Genomic DNA, 7,914 nt, shown 5'->3' with positions numbered 1-7,914 from the left:
TCCTCTAATTGGTCCTCCAGCTTGGCCACCCGGAGGAGAAGTTGTTGCCGAAATGCACGGCACCTACATTTGCATCCATGCTGTGAGGGGGTGGCAGATGTTGAATGGCGGCGGTGAGCGGCTGCCTGGCCGAGGCGCCGTACTCCTGCAGGTGGAGCCTTGCTGGGGCCATACGCATTGGAAGAGGCAGCAGCTGCTGCCGCCGCCTCTTCCTCCTCCTCAGCCTCAGCCACCAGCTTGCGGTACTCCTCCACAATGGCCTGCAGTTTCCTTTGCCGGGCCCTGGCTGCCAACTCCTTCCGTGATGGTTTTGAGGAAGGAGTAGGAGTATCTATAAAAAAAGAAACAGAATTGTAGCAAACTCTTCATAATGAATTCAACAGTACAGAGTGGCATTGTAGCACTATCAAGCGCAGTCCATACAATTGGTGTCAACTTTTAGTATCTATCTAATCTGTCCTCCTGCTTCCCCTGCCTGTAGCATTTGTTGAAGTTTTTTCCGACATTATACTTGCCCTAGTACTGGGTGGGCTTGAGTAAACATAAGAACAAAAGTCTTTTTTGTATCTCCTTTTATTTTTTCAAAGTAAGACTCTGCTTCCAGTGACAGTCTTCACCTATGATGAATACAAATACATTTAGGGGGCATCCACCCATTAAAAGTAAATGTCTATCATTCTTTATTATCGGCTTAGCTGGTTTCACTTTCACCAGCAACCCAACCACCCATGCGTCCACTCCTTCCTTGCCTTGGGTTTCATTGACACAAACTCCGCTCACTAAGGTAAAGGATTGCATTGCATAGCGCTCCGCACCTCGCGCTTATCACCGCGCTGTATTTTAAACTGTCCTGTTAATTATTTTGTTTCCTCATTATTTGTTATCCCCTGTTTTTAACGCGGGGTATCTCTTCCTCTTACCTGCATTTTAATCGTGGCACCACCGCTGCTGTAGCGGGTCCGGGTCCCGGGGTAGCAAAATCATTGGCCGCCATCTTTGAGTGGTGTTTGGCCATCAGAGGGGCGGGGATTACGAGCGGACTAGCGCTCTATGGGCAGCGGATGTCAGCCTACATAAGGCGACCGGTCCCTGGCTCTCCCTCACTAAGGTAAAGGATTGCATTGCATAGCGCTCCGCACCTCGCGCTTATCACCGCGCTGTATTTTAAACTGTCCTGTTAATTATTTTGTTTCCTCATTATTTGTTATCCCCTGTTTTTAACGCGGGGTATCTCTTCCTCTTACCTGCATTTTAATCGTGGCACCACCGCTGCTGTAGCGGGTCCGGGTCCCGGGGTGGCAAAATCATTGGCCGCCATCTTTGAGTGGTGTTTGGCCATCAGAGGGGCGGGGATTACGAGCGGACTAGCGCTCTATGGGCAGCGGATGTCAGCCTACATAAGGCGACCGGTCCCTGGCTCTCCCTCACTAAGGTAAAGGATTGCATTGCATAGCGCTCCGCACCTCGCGCTTATCACCGCGCTGTATTTTAAACTGTCCTGTTAATTATTTTGTTTCCTCATTATTTGTTATCCCCTGTTTTTAACGCGGGGTATCTCTTCCTCTTACCTGCATTTTAATCGTGGCACCACCGCTGCTGTAGCGGGTCCGGGTCCCGGGGTGGCAAAATCATTGGCCGCCATCTTTGAGTGGTGTTTGGCCATCAGAGGGGCGGGGATTACGAGCGGACTAGCGCTCTATGGGCAGCGGATGTCAGCCTACATAAAGCTCCCTCGCGAGCGCAGCGGGACCGCGCAGCGGGGGCGCCTTCACAGCGCCGGAGTCACGCCAGAGTCCAGCCCGTCTGCGCCCGTCAGCGTCCCGGAGGCGGACGGGTCTGGACGGTTTTTAGGTGTTTGGAACGTGGTTTGTATTATCACGTCCTTTGTTGTTTTTAATCTTTTAATTATGCTGACCTATTCCTCAGCTGAGCTTACCGCTTTACGCCTCCCTCGAGGAAACTGTTCCCATATTTTCCCTGGTGGTAGGAAACTAAGGAAAGGCTGTCCGTCATGTGCTTGGCGTTTCCCGGCTGCAGCTGCAACCGGGCTTGACACTACATCTGTCCCCTTCCAATGTCTCCTCCTCAATACCAGGTCAGTGAACCGCCACTCTACTGACATTTGGAATTTATTGTATAATTCAAACATCACGTGTTTGTTTTTGACCGATACCTGGTTGGGTGATTTTTCTGCTCCAGATCTGGCTAATGCCATCCCCCCGAATTATAACATTCTTAGGAGGGATAGAACATCGGGCAGAGGTGGTGGAGTTGCTCTTATTGTGGAAGAGAGTATTTCCTGCTCTACCTTCCCGGTGGAGAATTTGCAGGGATGTGAAGCACTTGGTTTCACCTTACATCTCTCCCCCGTCCAGGCCTGTACTGGGATACTTGTATATAGAACCCCTGGTTCAATAGGACCTTTCTTTGATGAATTGCAGGAAGCACTCGCAGTCCCCTGTCTCAGGTCGGATCACTGCATTCTTCTTGGAGACTTCAACGTCCATATGGACAACAACTGTGACCCCGACACTATAAAATTTATTGATACCACGACTCCGTTAGGGTTTTCCCCCTTTGTGATAGGCCCTACACATAATAAAGGACATACCTTAGACCAGGTATTTTCAACGAGACCCATTTCGGTCGGTACCATTCAGCCTGTACTTTGGTCGGACCATTCCCTAATTTCCTTTTCTCTGCCTGTCACTGCCCTTGTTCGGGTGAGAGGAAATGCGGCTACGCGAACTTCACGTCCGTTTCATCTACTTTCTGCGGACATGTTATCCGAGGCTCTCATCTCCTTTCCTTGCCCTCTTTTGGGAAGTCTGGAGGAGAATCTTGTTTGCCTACACAGCTGGCTTTTAGCAAGATTTGAGTCCTTAATCCCCAAAAAAAGTTCTAAACCGGGAGAGCGTAGGGAGTCAGCCCCATGGTTCTCCCCTCGGTTGAGGATACAACGTCAGGAGTGTAAAAGGGCTGAGAGGGCCTGGAGGCGGGCTTATGATCCAATAGAGAAACTGAAATTTCGGGCAGCCATTAAAGCCTATCATCATTCTATCTGGGACGAAAAAAAGGCCTATTTTGAACATCGTATTGATGAGGCTGACAATGTCTGCAAAGAAATTTTCAAAGTGGTCCAGGATTTTATTTCTCCTGTGGTCTGCACCCCCAACCACACTCATACTGATGCGTGGATACAACAACTTGCCACCTTCTTTGTCAATAAGATCACAGCCATCCAGGCCTCTCTTTCTAGTGCGCAATCTGATCTGAGCCATCTAACGCTACCATGTTCTGTGGAAGACCACGGCCCTTTCCTCTCTGTATTCCCTTCTATGGATCTTAGGACATCTCTGGAGCTTTTGTCCAGCCTGAAATCCGGCTCTCCATTAGATCCATGTCCGGCTAAATGCTTGGGGAAAGTGGCTTCCGCCATTAACATCTTGGTGAACCCCCTGCTGAATACATCTTTGTCGACAGGGGAGGTGCCTCAGGCCTGGAAGCGAGCCATGATTCTACCGCTGCTCAAAAAACCCACCTTGGACCCCCTGATACATGCTAACTACAGGCCAATCTCCCTGCTCCCTGCTCTGGCAAAAGTGGCCGAGCGTTATGTGCACAGGATAATTTCCAGCTTCATCGAAGGAAACGACCTGCTGCACACTTCGCAGTCCGGCTTCCGTGCTAATTTTAGCACGGAGTCGGCTCTGCTGGAGGTCACGGATGCCATCAGGGAGGTACTCGACCTGGGGGGAAAGGCCGTGTTAGTCATGCTTGACTTGTCGGCGGCTTTCGACACCGTTCCCCATGATGCCCTCCTTGTAAGACTCTGGGAGTGTGGCCTTCGTGGAACGGTGTGGAACTGGCTAAAATCATTTCTGGCCGACCGCCGACAAACGATCTGGGCGCCTCCTTTTTCCGCTGATATGGCTCCGCTAGAGGTGGGAGTCCCGCAGGGCTCCATTCTCAGCCCTATGCTGTTTAACATCTTTATGGCCCCTCTGGCGGAAGTCGCGGAATCTTTCGGCGCCCAGATCGTGTCTTATGCCGATGACACCCAACTCCTGTTCACTTGTGACAGGGCTGGGTCATTTGACGGCACAAAGATCAGGGATTGCCTTGGTGCGGTGTTTGAATGGTTTAGAGGTCATGGCTTAAAATGCAACTCTGACAAGTCAGAGTTGCTCTTTTTCGGTTGCGCACCGGAACTTGACTGGAAATCCTGGTGGCCACAGGATATGTTTCCTCCTGACAAAGTCGCTGTTAAGGCCAAGAATCTGGGGGTGATAGTAGATTGTGACTTATCCTTTGGACCTCACATCTCGTCCACTGTTGGGAAATGCTTCGGCATCCTACGGATGTTGAGGAAATTTCTTCCCCTACTATCACTCAACCACAGGAAGACAGTTGTTCAGGCACTAATCGGGTCGCGATTGGACTACGCAAACGCTCTTTTTGTGGGTCTACCGAAATATCTTATGACCCGTTTGCAAGTGGTCCAAAATTCGGCAGCCCGTGCCATCTTTGGACTCCCGAGGAGAGCTGGTGCCACTGCCTTACTGAACACCCTTCATTGGCTACCTATCTCCAAGCGAGTCCTTTTTAAATGCCTGACTGTGGCCTTTAAGGCCCTACATGGTATTGGCCCCAAATATCTTGGGAAACGTTTCTCCCGGTATGTGCCAAGCAGGACTCTCAGGTCATCGGGTCTGTGTTTGCTGACTGTCCCTGTAATCCGCCGTGCACGTCTGGGAGGTCGATCTTTTCGCTATCTGACACCCAAGGCATGGAACGAATTACCATTGTCCCTGAGATCGGCCCCTTGTCTTCTTACTTTTAGAAAGGACTTGAAGACATGGCTTTTTAGGTAATAGTCCCTTTATTCCTTCTCTTCTCTGTTGTGTGGTTGCTTTTTATGCTGTTCCTTTCTTTGCCAAAGCGCCGGGATGCTCCTCTGGAGTTGCCGTGCGCTATAAAAGAATTAAAGTAACATAACATAACATAACATAACATGATTCTTGCTATCCACTGTATCCATGCACCCATATTCTTTTGCCCAACCAGGCCTGCATTTTCTTTGACCTTACAGTTCTACCCATCCTTTAACAACCCATGCATCCGATTCATATCAGCCATGTGAATGAACCTTCCAAAGTATCCTTCTATGGTAGTTAGTCTTATTATTACATCTCTGAGTCCTCCCTTCCTCCTTCCACCCTAGTTCACTTCTTTCCCTTTTTGTTCAACACATGCCTCAAGGTCATCTGATCTGACTTTTAGTCTTCTCCATAAGTTTCACAGCTGAGTTGGAGTCTGATGGAAGAGGCCTTGTTTACTCAACTAAAACTGGTAATGCTACAAAGGGTGTCTTCTTCAACCATTGTATATTGTCCAGTACAACTTAAAATTCATACTTTCTTAATAAGTCTCATAGCACAGTGAGGAACAAAATGTCCCCCATCCACCTAGTAATGCAAATAAGTAATGAATATAACTTACCACCGCCCACCGCTGAACTTTCCTCCCCCACTGATGCTCCTGCAGGTGCCGCATCCTCTGTCCCCTCCTGGATGGCAATCTCTTCGCCGCTGGCCCCGTCGGCACTGGTGGTTAGTATTGATTGTGCACCTATGAAATCAAGTACACCTTTTTAGATGCCTGCACACCTCCCCCTATTTTACTAGTTGTGTTTTTTTAACCAGAAGATTGAAAAAACAGTTACGTATAACATGAATCGTTGTGACAGTGTAACTAGTCCAAATTGCGTCCTAATGTACAGCAGTCACATTAGACAGAGTTTAGTTTTCATTTATTAGATGGTCCCTAGGGTCATCTAATCTACTCCTACTCTAGTCTTTGGAAAATTAGCCTGAGCCATAGAACCATTTTTAGATCCGTGTCTACTGCTTTGCCCATGTTACCTCGCAGCTTGTTACACAGTAAGAAAGACACCATTAAGGCCACATGAGTGTCGCATACAATTGACAAACCAGTATTGTAAGTCCCTGTTGCTTATCCATAATGTAATGTTGCACTTTTTGCCATGACTGCTAAAAACTGGCATAGTTTTATTCACTGTCTAACGTGCAACATTTTTCTCATAGGCAGATGAGAAGAGAAGATTGCTTTACGAAACAAGGGATTTGCAGACCTTTCGAAAGATGCATGTGTAACCACTTACAGTATACGTTCAACGGTGAGAGGTCTCCCACAATTCACACATTTCTCTATCGTGCACTAGATGTACAAAATGTACAGTATTTAATCTTCTTCATTTTGCATGGTGAAGCAGGATGTTTTTCATGGAAATACTTACAAGTTACAACAATACAAAGCTTGTTATTAAAAAAAATAAAGTTTTTGAACTTGCACGTAGACTCTGTGGTATATTATTTTCAGTGTCTGGGGTGTTGTGGAGTGAAACGAGTGAGTGAGCGAAAGGTTCTTCTTCTTCTTCTGTTCTGGGTTGTGTAATAAAATCATTGGGTATATCTAACTATCTTCGTGTGGGGGTCGGGAGTGGGACAAATGACTATGACCAAGACACTTAGGTAGGTAGACTAGACGGTCATTGGATTATGGGTTCTTCTGACTGAGTTCTGTGACTAGGGGGTAAGGTCCAACCTCCCTATCACCAACATCAACAACATCCTAATTTCTTGTGCATAGTTCTGTATGTGTATGTGCAGGGAATAATAACCACAACAACAGTAGAAGTATACTAACTGAACAAAAATTAGTAGGCAAACATCTGGTTGTGCATTTTTGTAGGTGGGAATTGACAAAGACTGGAGATTACAGAGGACAACGCAAAAGACAGGAGTGGACCCAGTGCCTACAGCTATTCTATCACAGCTTTATTCAAAAGAATACCTTAACTAAAGAGTGGCCCACAGGGCAAGCTTAGCTACACACAGTCTAATAGTAGTAGCACAGAGAGTCTTGGGGCAGAGGAAGTTTGAAGGAACTGAAAGTGGCATTGGATAGTTAGTGACCCAAAATTTTGAAAACAAATTTAAGACCAAAGAAGGTTTTGCTAACATTGAATTAGGAAGGAGGATTAATCGGTTGGAAAAAATAAAGTGCGTTAAAAAGTTAGGGAAATATAATTGTTAATATAAGCACTGTAGGACTTACTGGGGCCAGCAGCAGGATCCGCGGTAGAGGAGCGCTCCTCTTGTGGTTGTCCCGCCAACTCGGACCCCGTCTTCTTGCCCTTGGGTGGTGCTGATCATGTAAGAAATAATAAAGAAAGAGAAACATTAAGTGCTGTGAAACAAAGACCTCATTCAAAAATCCTCTCAAACATTTTAGGGAACAACAATTCCAATAAAATTGACTTCAAAGTATAAATGACTACTGGCTTGCGTGTTTCTTTCCGGGTACCTGCTGTTGCTGCTGTCCGGAGTTCCCTGGCTCTCCGTTGCTGTTGTCCGTTGGGCTCTTCCTCACCACCGCGGGACCTGCTTGTGGCGCCTAGCGCGCTCCCCTAACATCGCTGGTCTCCTCCCCCCGCTGCAGCCTCTGACCACCAGTGCTGCCGCCGAGCGGGGGAGTTGAAGACCACAAGCCCCAGAAGCCTCCGCGACCTGGACGGAAGTCGCGTCGAGGCTGAGCGCGCCAGGAGGCGCACAAAAAGGGGCATCCCTTCCCGCGTCGCGGGACGCGCGCGGGCAGGCGCCGGGCTAAGCCCGGGCAAAGGGCGGGCCCTCTTAGGCCCTCAGAGGCCCGAGGAGCCTGGCCTGGGCCAGATACCCTGCCCGTTTGTAAATAGCCAAAGGACATCGAGACTGCAAAACTGTAAGTTGGCTAAAACTTGCTGCCATATATTAGTGTGAGTACCTGAGAACCTGTTGTACTGAAATAAGTACTGGTCTTTGGCCATAATTCTTTCCTGCTGTATAGTGGGAT

At 48.1% G+C, this 7,914-nt stretch overlaps 1 long non-coding RNA gene across 1 annotated transcript; it reads right to left on the bottom strand.

Moving 5' to 3' along the window:
- Positions 1-212: 212 nt before the first annotated feature.
- On the bottom strand, positions 213-7,341 carry LOC144767039 (uncharacterized). The gene is made up of 3 exons (XR_013598039.1): positions 7,141-7,341; positions 5,503-5,631; positions 213-331 (listed from the first exon to the last, which is right to left on the bottom strand). It is a non-coding gene; the product is annotated as an uncharacterized LOC144767039 (long non-coding RNA).
- Between the last annotated feature and the right edge of the window lie 573 nt (positions 7,342-7,914).

The sequence above is a fragment of the Lissotriton helveticus genome, chromosome 7 (assembly GCF_964261635.1).
Source record: "Lissotriton helveticus chromosome 7, aLisHel1.1, whole genome shotgun sequence".
In the NCBI taxonomy this organism is placed as follows: domain Eukaryota; kingdom Metazoa; phylum Chordata; class Amphibia; order Caudata; family Salamandridae; genus Lissotriton; species Lissotriton helveticus.
This window is presented reverse-complemented; position numbering and strand designations above follow the sequence as displayed.